This window comes from Notamacropus eugenii, chromosome 1 (assembly GCF_028372415.1).
Source record: "Notamacropus eugenii isolate mMacEug1 chromosome 1, mMacEug1.pri_v2, whole genome shotgun sequence".
In the NCBI taxonomy this organism is placed as follows: domain Eukaryota; kingdom Metazoa; phylum Chordata; class Mammalia; order Diprotodontia; family Macropodidae; genus Notamacropus; species Notamacropus eugenii.
The window spans coordinates 449,161,583-449,182,681 of record NC_092872.1 but is presented as its reverse complement, the minus strand read 5'-3'; the positions used below and the strand labels follow the sequence as shown (position 1 = coordinate 449,182,681).

At 37.5% G+C, this 21,099-nt stretch overlaps 1 protein-coding gene across 4 annotated transcripts in view; it reads right to left on the bottom strand.

Annotated features, from left to right (window-relative positions):
* Positions 1 to 21,099, bottom strand: part of MVB12B (multivesicular body subunit 12B) — a 307,698-nt gene that overhangs the window by 190,514 nt on the left and 96,085 nt on the right. The gene's annotated exons all lie outside the window — the stretch shown is intronic.

Here is a 21,099-nt window from a genome sequence, read left to right as displayed (position 1 = left end):
AAAGAAAACATGTTAGCTGTAGAGGACTGATGATGAAAAAGAAAATAAGAGAAAAAAAGGCAATACCAAGTAATGTATAAGTTTGGGTAAAGTGAAAGAAGAAAGTACTGAGATCAAACTATTCAACTCCTGATGAATAGAGGTGATTTGCTTCTCTCCTCCCTGCCCACCTTTCTTTTTTCCTTTAAAAGAGAGAGGAGGAAAAGAGAGGAAACAATATAATAACATATGATAGAGAGGAAAACAAACCTAGAAATCATAATTGTGAACGTAAATGGCATGAAAAGGTGAAAGGGGTGCCAAAACTGATCTGACACCACCACCTGGCAATGTGTTCTTTGTAAAAAAAAAAAAAAAACATGTTTAAAGCATAAAGATTCATGCAGAGTTCAAATGAGAGGTTGGAACAGTCTATTGTGTTTCAGCTGAATCAGAAAAAGTAGGGGTAGCAAAAACAGACAAGAAAACAGTAACAATAAGCAGTGTTAAGAGTGAGAAGCAATAAAGCAACATTATACTTAAAGACACCTTAGGTTGCGAAACAATATCAACTTTAAATGTGTGTACCAAGTTGAATAGCATAAATACTTAAAGGAAAAGTCAGCTGAACTACAAGTAAAAGTGAGCAGAAAAAAATCCATTCATTAAAGAATTCAATGTGTTCCTTTCAGATCTCAGCAAATCTAACAAAAAAGTAAGGATCTGACCAAAATATTAAGAAAACTATATTAAAAGGCTGCTTAGAAAGAGGTGGCACTTGGAATTGTCCTTAAGAGAGCCAGGAATTCCAAGAGGCGGAGATGAAGAAAGGAGCACCCAGGGATAGGGAACAGGACCGTAGGAACACAGCTTTAAAGCTGGAAAGCACATTAGAAGCCATCAAGTCAAACCTGCTAATTTTATAAATGAGAAAACCACAGAGAAGCTAAGTTAACTTGTCCAGGATCATGCAGCTAGTGTCTGACATAAGATCTGAATTAGGTCTTCCTGACATCAAGTCCTGGGTCTTTTTCATGACCCTACATCACCTCTCTATAACAGCCCAGAACAAGGCACAGAGGAAGAAGACATGATGGGTAGAGTGAAGAGCAAGTTGGCCAACTGGGCTGAAACATTTGAGCGTTAAATGGAGGGAACAATGTAGAATCCACCTAGAAAGATAAACTAAATTGTGTTGAAAGGATTCTCTATTTTATCCTCAAGGCAACAGGAATCCAGTAAAGGTTCTTGAAGGGGCAAGTGCTATGGTTAGATCTATAACTTGAGCAACAACAATTTGACAGCTCCATGGAAGGTGGATTGGAAAGGTGAAAGGCTCAAGGTAGGAACAACAATTAAGAGGTTACTACAACAGGTCAAGGGAGAGGTGATGAGGTTCTAGATTAGGACAAGTATGGAACAAGTAGAGAGAAGATAGATGTGGTAGGTGCTGAATAGCTGCAACTGCATAGATATGAGACATGGAATAAATAAAAGTGACTATGAAGGAGTTGAGTTAATAATTATGAATCTCTCACTCTTTGCAGATGATATGATGATTTACCTAGAGAATCCCAGAGATTCAAGTAAAAAATTACTAGAATTAATAAACAACTTTGGCAAAGTTGCAGGGTACAAAATAAACCCACACAAATCTTCTGCATTCCTATATATTAGCAACAAAGTCCAACAGCAAGAGATAGAAAGAGAAATCCCATTTAAAGTTAGGGTAGACAGTATAAAATACTTAGGAGTCTACCTGCCAAAACAAACCCAGGGATTATATGAACACAATTACAAGACACTTTTTGCACAAATAAAGTCAGATTTAAGTAAGTGGAAAAACATTAGTTGCTCATGGGTAGGCCGTGCTAATATAATAAAAATGACAATTCTACCCAAATTAATATACTTATTTAGTGCCATACCAATTAAACTATCAGACAATTACTTTCTAGAGCTGGACAAAATAATATCAAAATTCATTTGGAAAAACAAAAGGTCCAGAATATCAAAGGGACTAATGAAAAGAAATGCTTGGGAAGATGGCCTAGCGCTACCAGACCTCAAACTCTACTATAAAGCAGCAATTATCAAAACCACTTGGTATTGGCTAAGAAACAGAGAGGTAGACAAATGGAATAGACTTTGCACTCAAGATGCAGTAGGCAAGGAATATAGCAACCTTCTGTTTGATAAACCCAAGGACCCCAGCTTCTGGGATAAGAACTCATTGTTTGACAAAAATTGCTGGGAAAACTGGATAACAGTGTGGCGGAAATTAGGCATAGACCCATACCTGACACCGTACACAAGAATAAAGTCCAAATGGGTACATGATTTAGGTATAAAGATTGATACCATGAATAAACTGGAGAAGCAAGGAATAGTGTATTTATCAGATCTATGGAGAAGGGAAGAATTCTTTACTAAAGGAGAGATAGAATGCATTATGAAATGCAAAATGGATAACTTTGATTACATTAAACTGAGAAGTTTTTGCACAACCAAACCCAATGCAACCAAAATCCGGAGGGATGTAGTAAATTGGGAAAGAATTTTTACAGCTAAGCTCGGGGATAAAGGCCTCATTTCTAGAATATATAGAGAACTGATCCAAACGTATAATCATACAAGTCATTCCCCAATTGATAAATGGTCAAAGGATATGAACAGGCAATTTTCAGAGGAAGAAATTAAAGCTATCTATAATCATATGAAAAAATGCTCTAAATCACTATTGGTTAGAGAGATGCAAATCAAAACAACTCTGAGGTACCATATCACACCTATAAGATTGGCAAACATGACAGAACAAGAAAATGATAAATGCTGGAGAGGATGTGGGAAAGTTGGAACACTAATTCATTGTTGGTGGAGCTGCGAGCGCATCCAACCATTCTGGAGAGCAATTTGGAACTATGCCCAAAGGGCTACAAAAATGTGCATACCCTTTGACCCAGCAATATCGCTACTAGGACTATATCCCCAAGAGATCATAAAAATGGGAAAGGGTCCCACATGTACAAAAATATTTATAGCAGCACTCTATGTAGTTGCCAAAAACTGGAAGTCAGGGGGATGTCCATCAATTGGGGAATGGCTGAATAAATTGTGATATATGAATGTAATGGAGTACTATTGTGCCATAAGAAATGATGAACAAGAAGACTTCAGAGAGGCCTGGAAGGACTTATATGACCTGATGCTGAGTGAAAGGAGCAGAACCAGGAGAACTCTATGCACGGCGACAACCACAGTGTGTGAGAGTTTTTTCTGGCAGACTTAGATTTTTGTAATAACACAAGAACTTCTTACCAAAAAAAAAAAAAAATCCCAATGGAGGATCTCAAGGCAAAATGCCTGCCACACTCAGAGAGAGAAATATGGAAGTCACTCACATATTGTAGCGGATCATGTTTGTGTATGTGTATGTGTTTGTGTATCATGTTCTGATTTGTTGTACGATTTCTTTCATTTATCTTGGTCTGACTACATAGCATGACTGTAGTGAAAGTATACTCAATAGGAAAGTGTATGTGGAATCTATACAGAATTGTATGCAGTCGTGGGGAGGGAGGGGGGTAGTGGGGAGTAGGTGGGGAGGGATGGAGTCGCAATTGTATGGCAGTGATTGTTGAGCATTACAGAATAAAAAAAAAAAAATAATTATGAATCTCATCCACTCCTGCTTTCTAATTTTACAGAGAAACTACAGTCTATCATCTCCTCTGACATCTGGTCTGTCATTAATGTTTTACAATCTTTCTGCTCCTTGATTGATCCAACTTGTGTTTTTTGTTGTGTTGAGATTTTTGTGACTGCATAAATAACCAGAAATTTCCCACACCCTTCTTCTCTAGGGGTTCTCTCATTCCTCTGAAAGTTTTTGATGGGCATTGAATTGCTTATTTTCTGTGCTTCTTGGATGTTTTGTCTCATCTTAACTTTTGCCTTTTGCTTTCAATTCCTAATTATTGGCCAGTCAGCAGACATTTATTAAGCATATACTACATACCAAGCACTTGTGCTAAGAATTGGAGATACCAACAAAGGCAAAAGCATTGTAGTCCCTGCAGTCATGCAGCTCACATTCTAATTTTGGAGAATTTTTTTTCCAGATTCTACCCCATATGTCTCTTTGTTGCCTCCAATTGGGAAATATGGTGTTTATGGTTTTGACCATTTGTGTTGGCTAGATATTGATTAATTGTCCAATAATTTTCTGCAGATCGTCCTAGTCACTTCTAACATGGCAATATTTGACACATTTCTGTGTTCCTGGATAACAACACCTTTCATTCTCTTGTTATTACCATAGCAATGACTTTTACATTTAGTCGTCTGTAAAATTTCTGAAATGTTTTTTGTACTTTCTGTCACATGCTATGAGAGAATGCTTTCATTAATGATGTTCATAACAAATACCAGCTTTTCTGAAGGTACTCTGCTTGAAAATAGTTGGTCTGCTAGTTGGATTCATGTCACCAAACTCAGAAAAGGGCTTTTTGAAATTCCAGGCTAAGTATGCCCATTTCCTTTTCATAAAATCTCCATTCTCACTCATAACACATCTTTCCTCAGGTATCAAAATCCTGACATTACTATCATCACAACACTTCAGGCACACATCTCTCCACTCACGCAGCCACCACCCCAGTTCAAGCTCTCATCAGCTCTGCCCAGATGATTGCAATAATCCTCTAATTTATTCCCCAGTCTCAATTTTCACTCTACTCCAATCTATCATCCAAACAACTGCCAAAATGATTTTCCTCAAGTACAGAACTGACCATGACTCTACTACTTAAATCCATTGGTTCCTCATTACTTTCAGGATCAAATGCAAATTCTTCTTTAGGGAGTATAGAGATTTTAACACCCAAACCCCTTTTTTCTATAGCCTGATCATAGTGGCTTATTTGGCATTTCTCAGTTATTCCATCTTCCATCATGAAGCTTTTCACTGGTATCTCCAAAGCCTGGGATACTCTCCTTCAGTTCTACCTCTTGGAATTCCTGGCTTTCTTCAAGTTCAGTACAAGTTCCTTCTTCAGTTCTTTCTTCTTTCTCCACTTCCCCACCAGCTACCAAGGCATTCCTCTCTAGGGTTATCTTTTATCTACTTTGTATGTATTTATAATACCTATACATGGACACATTATCACCCCTTTTAGAATGTATCCTTGTGAAGGCAATTACAGTTTTGCTCTTGCCTTTGTATTCTCAATATTTAGTGTAATTATCAGCAAATAGTCAGCACTTAATTCTCTATTGATTGACTGATAAAAAGATCTAGACATAAAAAACACCAAAACCCATCTGGAAAAAAGAAAGGTCAAGAGTCTTAAAGGAATTAATGGAAAATAGGTTAAGAAATAGCCTAATATTACTATACTTCAAAATACAGTTTAAATCAGCTACAGTTAAGATTGTTGGTTGTGTTTTAAAAAAAAATAGAAAAGTTAATCAATGGAATGGACTAGGTCAATGAGACCTAGAAGTCATTTAATACAGTATCCTAGTGTTCAATGAGCCAAAGAACAAAAACTCCTGGGATTTACTTCTATTGGTAAAGAATTGCTATGAAAATTGAAAGTTTGGCAGAAATTAGTTTTAGACCAACCTCTTATACAATATGCAACTTAAATAAAAGATGTCAGATCATTTCTTAAAATTAGAGAATAAAAGGAGATACCTTTTACAGTCATGTTTAAGGGAGAATTCTCAACAAAGGATGGAGGTTGTTATAAAAGATAAAAAACAACATACAGAAATTTTAAAAAGTATTTGTATGGAAAAAAATCAATGCCACTAGAAGAGAAACTGCTAATTAGGAAAAAAAAATATCTCTGATAAAGATCCAATGACCAAGATAGTAAAGAAATTACTGCAAATAAATAAAAATTCAAGCCACTCCCCTCGATAAAATAGTAAATTATTTATTAAGTGCTTCCTACATGCCAGTTACCATGCCAAGCACCAGGGAAACAGAACCAAAGAAGCAAGATAGTCCTTGCCCTCAAATAGTTTAACATTCTAACAGGGTAAAGCAATGCAAGAAGAACTATATGAAAGTATGAAGGGGCTATGGTCACGGGGAAGGGAGGGACGTAACAAAATGGTGAGGACACAGAATGGAAGCGGCATGAAGGCCTGGGCCAGCACAAGATACAGGAAGCCGAGGGACCAACGGGTAGAGTTCAAGGTTTTGATGGAAGTAAGATGGGCCATAAATAGCAGGCATGGAGTGAATATGACTGAGAAATGATAATAATAATTCCAATAATATTAATGATAATAATAAAAATAATCATGTGGAACAAAAATAAAAGAATTAGTCATTCTCCTCAAAATAAGAGGTCAAAGAAGATGAACATGCAGTTTCCAGAACAAGAAGCTAGCAACCCTAAATACTTCAAGTTACTAATAAATAAGAGAATTATACATTAAAACAGCTCTAAGGTTTTACTTCATATCCAACAGCTTGAAAATGACAAAAGATCAAAATGGTAAATACTAGAAGAGCTGGGGAGAAATAGTCACATTCTTCTGCTGATGTTAGAGCTTGAAACTGTGGCTTCCAATGAAGAATTATGTTAGAAAAGTCACAAAACTATTCATACTCTTTGACCTAAAAATATCATATTGTTACATAGTACACATCTCAAAGAGGAAAAAAACCAAGTAAAATGTCTAATATATAGAAAAAGTATTTATAGCTATACTTTTAAAATTTATAAATACTGAGGGTGCTTATTAATGAATGACTAAACTTATGTTACATAAATATAATGCTACATAGTAAGAAATGATAAATAAGAAGAATTCAAAGACATTTTGGCAGCATGGTACAATGGTAAGAGTCCTGAAATTAAAAGAACTGTATTTCAATCCTGGCTTTACTTATTACCTGCTGTGTGACCTTGGAGAAGTCACTTAACCTCTCTAGCCCTCAGTTTTCTCACTGCAAAATAAGAGGGTTGGACTAGATGGTCTTTCAAGCACCTTCCAACTCTAAATCTATGATTCCATGATTCTATGAAACAGAGCAAAATAAGCAGAAATAAAATATAATTTACAGAACTACAACAATGTCAAGAAAAACAAAAAACAAACAAACAAAATCTAAACTGATCAATATAGTGACCAATCTAGATTTCAGAGGACTAAACTCTCTTGGTGCAAGGGTGGTGACATATAGGTATAGAATGAAATGAACACTGTTCAACAAAGTCAAGGAGTTCACTTTCTTTACTTAACAATACTTCTTTGGTACAGAGGAGAGAGTACCATTTGCACAGGGGAGTAACTAGGAAGTTACAGCAATATACATTTCAAGGCCTTAATAAAACATTTATTTTTAAATATCAAACATTAGAATTTATGGGTGTTCTTAAAAAATGAAGAAAAAAAAAAACTGAACCTATGCCAAAGCTACAGGATGTTGGCTGGGAAGTTCAAGCCTTTGAAGAGATGAATAAGCTGAGACCTTTCCTAAAACTTAAAAAAATAAAATCCAGATGTTTTACGTGTTCATGTATTGCTGCTCTTTGCTCAATGTCTCCATCTGCAGCAAATTCGGGTTAGGAGATGGAGTCACTAATTACATATGCGTAAGCAGGACTAATTTTAAGTAAACATATTATAAATAGTCAATAGAAATGTGTTCAGTCATGCTAATGAACACTGAGAAAGTACACACTACTTTACTAAAACAAACAGCTTTCCAGTTTTTAAGTGCTATATGGATTACTACAAACTGTTTTAAATTAATTACAAGATTCTTCTTTTATTTTTTTTCTCTTTTGCCTAATTTAACAAAACTCTGGCATGTGATCTGGGTACTGAACATTGGTCACTGAAGAAGATCTGGACCTACAAACTGACCAAAAGGATTATCTTGGGAAATGACAATCTTCTAGGTCAATGGCATAAAGCTTAGCTTAAAATGACAGTACTTGAGCTAAGTGGACTTTCATGACAACAACCCTTTAACATCTGAATTAAATCTTAAATTTTCCTTAACTAAATGCCCTGTGACAGAGCATTCCTCTCTTCCCTGATGCCCTTCCTCCATTTAGGTTATCATCTGATACCTCATTGTGGTAGGGAGATGACCCTGGGTTCTTAAGAGCTATATTAGTAAAACATGGCTATCCTGGTAGGTCCTGTCAAGTTGGAAAGGTTTTAGGTCTTGTTCTGGCAAGTAAAGTAGGTTTGTTTTAAAGACCAGTCCAGCTTAGTTTAAAGCGTCTCATCATTAGGAAAGACCTTGTGATTTCAAGTCAGATGTTCACAAGGACCATAGGTCCAAATCCTGGCTTGCTGTCTATGATACATTGGATAAGTCACTTGATATCTCTTTAGGCTTTAGTTTCTTTCTCTATGAAGTTAAATGGTTGGATCAGGCCACAGATTCTTAAACGGGGGGGGGAGGAGGGGGAAGGAAGAGAGAAACGTTAACTGGTTTCCCATTAATATTTTTATAACTGCGTTTCAATATAACAGGTTTGCTTTATAGTCATGCATTTTGTTTTATGCATTTAAAAACATTATTCTGAGAAGGGGTCCAGAGTTTTTATAAGACTACCAAAGGGGTCCATGACACACAAAAATGTTAAGAACTTCTGAACTAGACAATACCTAAGGTTCCTTCCAAATCTTATTTTTGGCCAGCGAAGGAATAATATTTTAACAACTCATCTACTGAAGTGTAGAGAGGTGGAAATTTTTTAAATTCTCAACGGAATGCTAAAAAATGAGCATTTCTACATACTAAGTAGAATACAAGAAGAAGACTATTTAGGGAAAAATGAATCTTTTTCATATCACTTTTAATATATTATATATATATGTATACACAAACACACATAAAATTCAGCACATTTCTTTCAAAACTGATCTACTTGTCGGTCCTTCCTTCTGACCTGCCTTCTATTCCCCCATATGCACTTTTAGAAATGTTTCAATGGCCCTCTTCTTTAAAAAATAACAACAAAAAAAAAACTAATATAAGTTTGAGCAACATGACCTGCCATCAGACAAATGATCTTTATTCCATGACAATTCACATGGAAAGAAAGGAGAGGTGAAGGAAGAGAGTTCTTAGTCAGGCAGGGCATGCCTAAAGGAAAAGAATACTGTGGTGGTCTGGCTCCTGGTGGGTTTACTCCACAGGCCCAGTTTACCACCAATTGTCTAAATATGTATCTCATAGGTCATGAACAACATATCTGGGTTCCTAATTATCAGGGCTTAATTATAAGTAAATTGTTTAACAAGAATGAAGTCTTATACTTGAATTATTTTTAAAAATCAGCCTTACAAGCACAGAATGGGGGAAGATTGAATAGGAGCTGTTTATCTTAGAAAGATCTAGGGAAGAGGTTTAGTAGACTTGAAGCAGCAGCAGGAGTCAACAGTGCCCCAAACACTAATGTGCTCTTGGGCTTCCTGAAGAGAGACAGTGAGTATTCCCAGTATTCTGCTCTGGTCAAACCACATCCAGAATACTGTTTGCCTCTGGCTTTCTCCCTTCAGACCTTCAACTGATAAACTGGAGAAAATCCAGAAAAAGGCAATCAGGATGGTGAAGAATCTCTATTTTATGTCATACAAGAACCAGACTGGCTGAAATAACTAGCGATATTTCAATTAGAAAGAAGAAGACTGAGGGAACTTGAGAGGAGAGTTCAAACATTCCATGCACCATCATGCACAAGTTAGACTGCTATTTTTTTTTCAACTTGGCTCCAGTGGGCAGAGTAGGACCTGCAAGTAGAAGCTTCAAAGAAGCTCGTTTAGTATTGACATAAGGGAGGAGAAAAAATTCCTAACAATTAAAGCAACCCAAAATCAGAATGGGCTGCTTCAGGAGGTAGCATTTTCTCTTCACTAAAGGTTTTCATTAAATGGCTGAGTGAGCACTTGTCAGGAACATAGATGGGATGGGTTGGACTGATTCCAAGAGTCTATGACTTGCATATCTTTGAATGATACTCAGAAATCTTGCTGCTGCCTCCTGTACACAAGCAGGATGGCAGGACAGGAATGGAACTAAGGGCTAAACCAGGAGAGCAAGGTCTGAATCCCATCTGACACTGATTAGCTGCGTGATGATGAACAAGCTACTTTCACCTCTCAATTTCTTCTTCTGTAAAATGGGGACAATAATTCTTATATTACCTAGCTAAAGGGTAATTATTGGAAAGGTGCTTTGTCAAATTTTAAGTGCTACAGAAATGCAAACTATTAGTATCATATCAGGAGTTTCTAAACCACCACAGAGGATGACAAACCTCCCACTATCTGTGACCTGTCCAGTTCCTCCAAGCCTGCTGAACTGCTCTCCTTCCACTCTCTTGTCCCTTCAGTCTCTCAACACTTTCCCCTCCACTCACTAATGAGTCTCCTGTTCTTCTTCATACATATGATCTCTAAAAATGTATCATCTGGTTTCAACTCTTTTCTCTATTCCAGTGATTTACATATTTGCAACAAAATAAAACAAATATGAGTTTCTATCTCACACCTATCAAGATCTGAAAAGATGAACAATGAGGAGAATAACAATTTCTGGAAGGAATTATGGGAGAACAGACAAACTAATGCACTGCGGGTAGAGCTGTGAATTAGTTCCATTCTGGAAAACATTTGGAACCATGACCTCAAAGTCATTAAACTATACTCATCCTTTCACCCACAGATACTACCATTAAGCAAATAACCTAAGGAAATCAAAGATAAGAGGGGTTTTTGTAGCAGCAAATAACTGGAAGGAAAACGTTTGTCCATCAATTGAAGGATGGCTGAATAAACTATAGTATATGAACATAGTCAAATATTACAGTGCTATAGTTATGAGCAGCGGTTTCAGAGATACATGGAAAGACTTGTATGAACTGATGTAGAGTGAAATAAGGACCAAGAGAAAATTTATGCCACGACAATAACAAATGAAGAAACACTTCAAAAGACTAATGATGAAATATACCTCTCACCTTCTGATGGGGATAATAGACAAGATCTAGAAAAGAGGTAAGACTTCTCAAACATGGCTACAGTATTGGTTTGCTTTGATGGACTAAATACATTTGTTACAAAGGAAGGTTTCTAATCAGGGAGGGGGAATTGGGAGGGTGGTTGGTTAGCGAAGAATGACAGATGCACATAAAATACCATCAATAAAACATTTTTCAAATGCACTGAAGCAAAAGTGCAGCCAACAACATAGAATGGTTCTGCTACTTTTTGATGAAACTTAAGAAACAAACTTTCTATAAGAGAGGTTCACAGTTTCTAATACGAGTCTCTTTTTCCTTTTTTGTATACTGAAACACATTTGCATTTGTTGAGGACTGTTAAATTCACAATAAAAAAGGAAATTAAAGAAAAACAAATTTATATGTCTTTCTCAAACCATAGGTCACTTCTAATTAGGTGTCCTATTACCTTAAATTCAGCTTTAATGGTCAAATAAACGATTTTCCTGCCCCAAACCAAAATCCTGTTCCTAGCTTTCAAGGTCCTCAATAATTTGTCTCTAAACTTTTTCATCCTGTCATTTCTATCTTCTAACTGCTTCCTGAACAGCCTGTATTCATTCTCACTTCTGTCCACTATATTCCCTTCAACCAAGAATGGTCTTCCAAGTCTATATTACCAAGTTCTGCATGATTGATGAAGCCTTCCCAGATTGCTCTGGTCCACAATGATCTTATACTTTTCTAACTCCCTACAGAGGCAAAATGATATAGTACAATGGTATCAGAGACCTGGGTTCAAATCTCAGCTCTGATACTTATTAACTATGGTCAAAGGAAATTCATTTTCATTTTCTGTCCCCCAATTTCCTCATCTGTAAAAATAATAATAATAATCCTTACAAATAATAATCCTTATATATTCTTCCACTACAAATATTCTTCTGGTGATAGGAAATGGGGAATTTCAGCAATTCCTAAAAACTTAGGATCTCCAAAAGGGGAATGGAAAGATTAATGTTGAGCATAAGCAGACCTTACAAATGAATTAAGCTATGAAAGTGAGGCAAAGGATCTTATCTGCAAAACATATATGGGGGTTGGGGGTGGGATGTGTGTATATGCATATATATATATGCACATACACACATATATACGTATATATATGTATATATGTGTGTGTGACACATTCTGTGAGAGCAGCTATAATCAGTGGACAGTTCTTTTACTTCAGTAATATCCATGTGGTGTCCAAAACATGTGAGAAGGACACAATAGATGGACACCCCGCCCCCCCCGCCATGGCAGTTTCCATGGCATGTTTCTATGGCATGTTTCTTCATTTGTTATTGTCGTGGCATGTGGGAGGAGATAGATGAAAAGTTACAGAGAATGAGCAGGCATGCATGAACTAAAGGGAGCGCTCACACTGATTAGATCACGTAAGCACCACCTACCTCACAAAGGTATTATGAGCAAAGTAAAGTCTGTAAATCTTCCTAGTCATGTGGTCATGGAGAAAACATTTCTCATTAACTTCTACGTCTATTTCAGTAAAGTTAGAGATGATAGCACTCACAATATACAGTTTCCCAAAAGTCTTAATACAGTTTTAAGCTTTAACAGCTTAAAACTGTGAGTGTTGGTATGAGGAACATGTAGTATAAACCCTAAAATATCATAAAAATGCAAGTAATTATCACTACCCAATTCTCTGGGTATCAGTTTCTCCTTCTAAAAAAATAAAAAGGTTGGACTAGATCAGAGGTTGCCAAACTATGGCCAGTCTGACTCACAACCTGTTTTTGGACAGCCACAAGCTAAAAATGGTTTTTACATTTGAAATCATTCTTAGCATATGCCCATACAAAAACAGGCAGCAGACCAAATCCGGAACTTGACTTCTGCATTAAATGATCTCTAAAGTCCATTAAAATTGCCATGTGGTGCAGCAGAAAGGGCATTATATTAGGAGTCCAAAGGCTGCGGGTACAAATCCTGGCTTGACTTGATATCCTTATGACATTGAGTAATTTGCTCAACCTCTTTAGGCTTCGGTATTCTCATTCTGAGACAGCTAGGTAGAACAGGGGTGGTAAAGTGCCAGACTTGAATTCAAGAAATCTTGAGTTAAATCTTTCCTCCGACACTAACTAGCTATGTGATGCTGGGCAAGTCACTTAACCTTTCCCAGACTCAGTTTCCTCATCTGCAAAATGAGGATAAGAAGAGCACTTATATTACAGGGTTGCTGTGGGGATCAAATATGAGATAATACATATAAAAATTTTGCAAACCTTAGTTATTATTATTGTTATTTTTATTACCTATAGCATGAGGCCTTGGGCCTGATGACCCCTAAATTCCTTCCAACTCTAAATCCAATGATTGTTATATCACTCACTTTAGCATTTCTTTACATATTTGTGTAATATTACAATTTTGTTATATTCCATATACACATACACAGACATATATATCTTGTATCACTGGTAATGCTGCAAGCTCCTTGAGGGGCATTATTAATTTCCTTTGTACCTCCCATAGCAACAATACATATATCCATTCATTCTTTTATTTAGAAAACATTTATTAAATACCTAGTGTATGCAGAGAACTAGATATACAATGTGTAGACTGAGGAACAAAGTTTGAATGACACATTTTTATCAGCATAATACACTTCCCTGTACATGAGATACCTAATTAATTCTTGCTTGAAATGTGAAGAGAGTAAGGCATGACTTTGATATTTGATAGTACAGGCCAGGCCCTATCCATAAAACTGATCAAGAAATAATTTGGTTTTGCCCCGATGATGCATGGAGATTCCCCTCTCCCCTGGGGTTTTTCAAATCAGCAGATAAGTTAATCCAATCAGACCACATCAATTGGAGCTTACAAATTTCATGAGAGTGATCTAACAAATTATCACTTCCAGAACACTAAGTAGCCTTTTAAGAATCAATGTACTTCTAAGAAGTCAACAGTCAGCTCCTACAGGACCATAGGATTTATAACTAGAAGGGGCAACAGAAATCATCTAGTCCAAATCTTTCTTTTTATAGATGAAGAAATTCAGGCCCAAGGAAGTAAAATAATTAGCCAGAGGTTACAGAGATAGTAACAGAGCTGGGATTCATATCCAGGTCCTGTGGGATTCAAACTTAGCCATTCCAATGCTATCTAATACTCTTGTATATATAACACTGTCTCCCTAACTATGCTCAACCAGGGAATGTGTACACTACCTGAAAAGTATTCTGTGTTATTATTAGTACATGTGCAAACCCATTACAAATAGTATAACAAACAAAAAGTCAAGTAAAACTGTTTCATTTCAAGTCATATTCTCTCCACTAAAATCAGACAACTTAGGCCTGAAAGTACCTTGTACTGTTTTTGGTGTATAAACACAGTATCACAAGGAAATCCTTCCTAACAATTAGAGATATCAACAATTAGAAAGAGCTCTCTTGGAAAGTCCTAAATTCCAATTCATTTGAAGTTTTCCATTAAAGGGTAGATGACATCTTGTTTGGGAAATTTTAAGGGGATTGTTATTGTGGCCTCAGAAGGCTTCTGAGGTTCTTCCAACTCTGAGATTCAGTGATTACGTATATCCCATGGCCTTGGGCACCCAAACTTCAAAAAAGAGCACTTGCCTTCTAAATACATTCAATACTGAAAATGTATTGATGTGATCAAAACTCAAATAAAATATCAAAAATGCTCTCCTTTTAAAGGACTATTTCAAATACCACCTCTACCATGCAGCCTGCGTAGGTCCCTCCAATTCAATGAGAATTTTTTAAAAAGATTTTTAGCACAACATTGTTTATCAATTAATTAATTTTTATTTTCAACGTTCACTTTTGTAACATTTTGGGTTCTAAATTTCTCTCCCTCCCCAAGATGGCATGCAATCTGATATATTAAACATATTTTCACATTAGTCCTTCAACAAGAATTTCTTAAGAATCTACTACATGTAAGGCATTGTTTTAGGTATGAGAGATACAAAAACAAAATGACAAGTCCCTGACCTCAAAAGAGATTATATTCTACAAAAGGGGACTCTACAAGTATACAGACAAGGAAATATAAGGTAATTTAAGGAAGGGAAGAACATTAACAACTAGGACATTCATTTAAGGTCATAGTAGTGAGCTGAGTATTGAAGGAAAGAAAAGATTCAAAGAGGCAAAGGGTAAGGAGTACATTTTATGGGGGGAGAGCCAGCTTGTACAAATGTACAAAGGTAGGGGATGGAATGTCAACATAAGGTAATATGTAGCAGTCCCATCTGGCTAGTACTTAGTATGTAAGGAGTGCAACAAGAAATAATGAAAAGATAGTCTGGAGTCAATAGGGCCTTAAATGCTAAGCTAAGGAACCTGTATTTCATCTAAAGGCAACACTAAGGTGGAAAATGGCATAGGAAGATGATTTTGACTGCTAAACAGGGAGTAGACTGGAGAGGTAAGAAACTGGAAGCAGGGAGACCAATTAACAGGAGAGCTGGGAGTCATCTGCACAGAGATAATAACCAAACCCAGGGAGGGTAGTGAGTTCACCAAGACTGGGGGTATAGAGACACTCATAGTTGGGATGGATGATGATATGGATGGATGGATGATAAGATGGATGATAATCCAGCATAGGAAACTGAGGAATGGTCAGACAACAGGAGGGAATAGATCAACAGCATCCAGAAGTCACAAAGAAGTAGAAGGAGTAAGTTGAAAGGCCGCTGGATTTGGGAATAAAAAATACCATTAATTCACTTGGAGGGAGCAGTTTTAGTCAACTGGTAGAACAGCTGGAAGTCATATGGTAAGGGACTAAGAAGTGAGCAATTTTCTTGAAATCTGACTGTGAAAAGGAAGATAGGGTCATCAGGGTAAGGCGAAGGCAGGGTCAACTGAAGGTTTTTCAGTGTAATGGAGGGTAAACAGCAGGCCCCTGGTCTGGGCTATGTAGAGGACACCTCCTGGAATACTGGGCCTCACTCCTGCTGCTGTACATCGGAACAAGTGATGCCTAAAAAATACTCCTTCTTCACTTTGGGGGAAGCACGTAGTTCAATATGAAAAGGCTTTTTGCTTTGAGATGATACAGCTGAGGGGTGGGAGGCTGAATCAAAGCTGTGTCAGAGAGGACTGACCACCAGGTTAGGAGAGATGGCTCACTCTGTAGACCTTAGAGGGAATGACCTCATCTTCTTGAGTGACCTTTCTGTCTTCCTATCTGCTGTTTATGCCTCTCCTATGATGGCAAGAGGAGGGACCCCCTTCTCCCACATTGGCAGCATGATGGCTTCTAGTACACGGCAGAAAAGGCATGTGTGCACTTAGGAAAACCTGAGACTGGATCTCAAAGTCTCAGCCACTGCTTGTGCCTTGGGCTTTATCCCTGAGTGCTAGTGACTGAGCAGGGATCAAGAGATGCATATGTCTAGCCTTAGAGGCTACTCCATGAGTTTTAGAGGCTGGGAACTTCTGTGTCCTCAGTTGCTGCCAGTTGCACTTTCAGAGGAGTATCCCAATAACTTTAATTGCACTTCTTTGAAAAGATGGCCATAGGCACAAAGATGGACCCAATCCACAGACTTCCCATAAGACAAGGAACTAGAAGGAATTGTTTAGACAATGAAAAACTGATATGAATGTGAAATACTGATTCGGTAGTCCAACAAAATGCATCATGTTTTTCATTTTAACTACTGAACTCCTGGGAGGGTATAACAGCAGCCATGAAACATGACTGCTGTTTGTTTTAGTCTTTGTTAATGCATGCTTGTGAGTCTTTTGTGTTAAGCACTTCTCCTATGTAAAGGAAGTCAATACCTATCCTACACTTGATTTTGTCTTGCCCTTTTTAGGAAAAATCCTACAAATAAGCTTCAACTGATTCTCTCTAGCGCTCTGGGCTAGAGACATAAAGCGCCAGAGTTCAAGAAAGACTATATCCCCTCCTTAGAAGCCAAGTTTCTTCACATCTGAACCGAGTTCATACTTGTGCATGTTAGAGTAGATCAGGAAAGATTTAAGACGGTAAGAGGGGGAGCCTGAAGGAGCAGACAAAAGAGATGGAATAAAGAGCATGGATAGAGAATCTGGTCTTGACAAAGAGAAAGTTCACCATTTCCTTGGAGATTGGGGCAAAAGAAAAAGGAATATGAGGCGATATAGATAGGGTTTTTAAGTACAGAATGGGAGAAGGAGGAAGCTCATAGCAAATGTCTTCTATTTGTGATGTGGAATAGGAGGTAATGTTGTCTGCTGGTGGAGAGGGCTTGAAGAGAGAAAAGGTCTTGAATAACTGCAGTGGAGATTTTATGAGAATCCATCTGGAAAGAATAAGAAAATTTCCATGCAACAGTAAGGGTCAAACTGAATTTAGAGAAGTCATGGGCCGGTCCACCCAGTTGTGTGACTTTCTGGATAGTCCTGAGCTCTACCTTCAATGACTGTGAGCCTCAAGCAGCCAAGAGTGCTAGAGGCCCTATCGGATGGGCACTCTTATTGAAGAATATCTTCTGGATATGCGTCCTCTACAATTAGCAAGGAGGTTTAGCAGGTAGACCACTGAACCTGGAGTCTGGAAAACCTGAGTTCAAATTCTGCCCCAGAAACTATATGACCCTTGAGCAAGTCACTTAACTTTTACCAACTTTTACCAGCTTCAGTTTCCTCCTCTATACAATGGGGAAAACAACAGCTCCAACTTCACAAGGTTATGAGTACCAAACGAAATGTCACATGTAAAGTGATTTGCAAACCTTAACGCACAATACAGATGTTAGCTATTATTAGTAGTAGTAGTATCATAATCTTTAGATAAGGCTAAAGGATTGGTACTGAAATTAAATCAATTCAACTCTGATAAACCTAAACACAAGGTACTTATTAACCAGATGCTTTTTCCTATTGTTTCTTATCACTGCTTAAACCCCCAGCTTCCCAATGTTTGGACTGACAAGTCATGGAAATTGATGCCATCATATCTACACCCACAACATGCTCATTCATTACTGGTTCTTTCCCCATACAATAGCTGGCAAATTTCTACTTCCTTCTTCTTTTACCTCTATAATCCAGTCACTGTCTTCTGAAATGAAAATTCTTTGCCCTACCTCTCCCCATAACTTTATCTGTATCTATATCCAATATCTACGACCAAATCCTGCCCTGCATAGTCTATATATTCTTCTATCTTCCCTTTCCACTGTGTCCTTTATTCTTCCCAGAATTTACTCATTCTAAATCTATTCTTAATCCTCTGCATGATCTTCAGTCTTTCGATTCCTCTGTGTTCTCCCCTCCTTGGCCTCAATTTCCTACCTTCATTGTCTTGATACTAGATGTGGCTAATTCAACTAATTCCCATTCACCACCACCATTAAATCTATTGCAAGTCCCTCAAGCCTGGGTCACCTCATTGACCATCTTCTGTGTTCATACTTCTGTGCTGCCAGACACTGCTGGATTCACAATAAATAGACATTACCTAAAAACAACAGAACACTCAATGCTACCTAGAAATCCTTTTACTCTTTAATAATTGAATTTCTGTTATATTGTTTGAATCTGCTACTCCAAACCTTCTGAGATCACAAGTCTACTGTGGAGGGGGTGGAGCCAAGATGGTGGTGTAAAAACGAGACTTTCCTGAGCTCTGCCTCCAAAACCCTCCATCCTTCAAATTCTTGTAAAAAATGACTCTGAACAAATTCTGGAGCTGCAGAACCCACAAAATGGCAGAGTGAAGCAGGTCTGCAGCCCAGGACAACCTGGAAAGTTAATGGGAAAGGCCTACTGCACCAGGTAGGGAGCAGAGTGCAGTCCAGGGGAGGCCCCAATAGCATAGACAGGCCAGAGCAGGCCTCAGAGGACTGAAACTTTGTCAGCTATGGTGGTTTGCAGACTTCTCAACCCACAAACACCAAGAAGGTCAATAGGGAAACTCTCCAGGACCTGGGTGAAGGAGGAGTACGTGGTCTGCCTGGTTTGGCCTTGGCCCCAGGGTGGTGTGGGAGGTGGCAGCAGCAGTATCAGCAGTGGCTTCTGGAGCTCTGGGCCCATAGACAGTGGGGTATCAAGTGGCTGATACAAAATCCCTGAAGCCTGGGACAGTACACACACCCCAACCCCCACTAGAAGCAGAGTCCTACCTTAACCAAGAGTTAGAAAGTCAAGTATTTGGCTGGGAAGGTGAGTAAACATCGTAAAAGAACTCAGACTATAGAATCTTACTTTAGAGATAAAGAAGATCAAAACATACAACCAGAAGAAGACAACAAAGTCAAAGGTTCTCCATCAAAAGCCTCCAAGAAAAATATGAATTGATCACAGGCCCATAGAAGAACTCAAAAAGGATTTTGAAAATCAAGTAAGAGAAATAGAGGAAAATTGAGAAGAGACATGAGAGGGATGCAAGAAAATCATGAAAACTGAGTCAATAGCTTGCTAAAAGGAGACCCAAAAAATACTGAAGAAAATAACACTTTAAAAAATAGACTAATCCAAATGGCAAAAGAAGTTCAAAAAAACCAATGATGAAAAGAATGCCTTAAAAAGCAGAATTGGTCAAATGGAAAAGGAGGTTTAAAAGCTCACTGAAGAAAATTCCTTCAAAATTAGAATGGAGCAAATAGAAGCTAATGACTTTATGAGAAATCAACAAATTATAAAACAGAACTAAAAGAATGAAAAAATAGAAGGCAATGTAAAATATCTCAATGGAAAAACCACTGACCTGGAAAATAGATCCAGGAGAGATAATTTTAAAATTATTGAACTACCTGAAAGTCATGAACAAAAAAGAGCCTAGACATCATCTTTCAAGAAATTATCAAGGAAAACTGCCCTGATATTCAAGAACAAAAGGGTAAAATAGAAATTTAAAGAATCTGCCAATCATCTCTGGAAAGAGATCCTAAAAGGAAAACTCCTAGGTATATTGTAACCAAATTCCAGAGTTCCCAGGTCAAGGAGAAAATATTGCAAGCATCTAGAAAGAAACAATTTGAGTATTGTTGGAAATACAAGCAGGATAACACAAGATTTAGCAGCTTCTACATTAAGGGATCAAAGAGCTTGGAATATGATATTCCAGAGGTCAGAGGAGCTAAGATTAAGAACAAGAATCACTTACCCAGAAAAACTGAGAGTAATTCGTCATGAGAAAAACTGTGGACATTCAATGAAATAGAGAATTTTTAGCATTCTTGATGAAAAGAACAGAGCTGAATAGAAAATTTGACTTTCAAATACAAGAATCAAAAGAAGCATGAAAAGGTAAAGAAGAAAGAGAAATCATAAAAGACTTACTAAAGTTGAGTTGTTTACATTCCTACATGAGAAGATGATATTTGTAACTCATGAGACCTTTCTCAGTATTAAGGTAGTTAAAGGAGACAGATAGACAGATAGATAGATACATACGTACATACATAGATACATACAGACAGACAGACAGCACAGGATGAATTGAATATGAAGGATGATATCTAAAAAATAAAATTAAGGGATGAGAGAGGAATATACTGGGAGAAGAAAGGGAGAGATAGAAAGAGGTAAACTATCTCACATAAAACTATCTCACATCAGATTTGGCTTAAGGAGGAAAAAACATACACACTCAATTTGATATCTTACCCTACAGGAAAGTAGGGGGGAATCATAAGTGGGGAATGATAGAAGGGAGGGCAGACTTGGGGAGGAGGTAGTAAGAAGCAAACACTTTTGAAGAGGGACAAGGATCAAAGGAAAAAATAGAATAATTGGGGGGTATAGGATGGAGGGAAATATAGTTAGTCTTTCACAACATGACTATTATGGAAATGTTTTGCATAACTACATATGTATAACCTGTATTAAATTGCTTCCCTTCTCAGTGAGGGTGGGTGGGGAGGGAAGAATGGAGAGAATTTGGAACTCAAAGCTTTCAAAAACAAATGTTTAGAAAATGTTTCTACATGCAACTGGGAAATAAGATATATAGGCAATGGGGTATGGAAATCTATCTTGCCTTTTGAGAAAGTAAAGGGGAATGGGATAAGGTGGGGGGGGGGGTGACAAAAAGGGAAGGCAGACTGGAGGAAAGGGGACTAAGAATGCATGTCATCTCA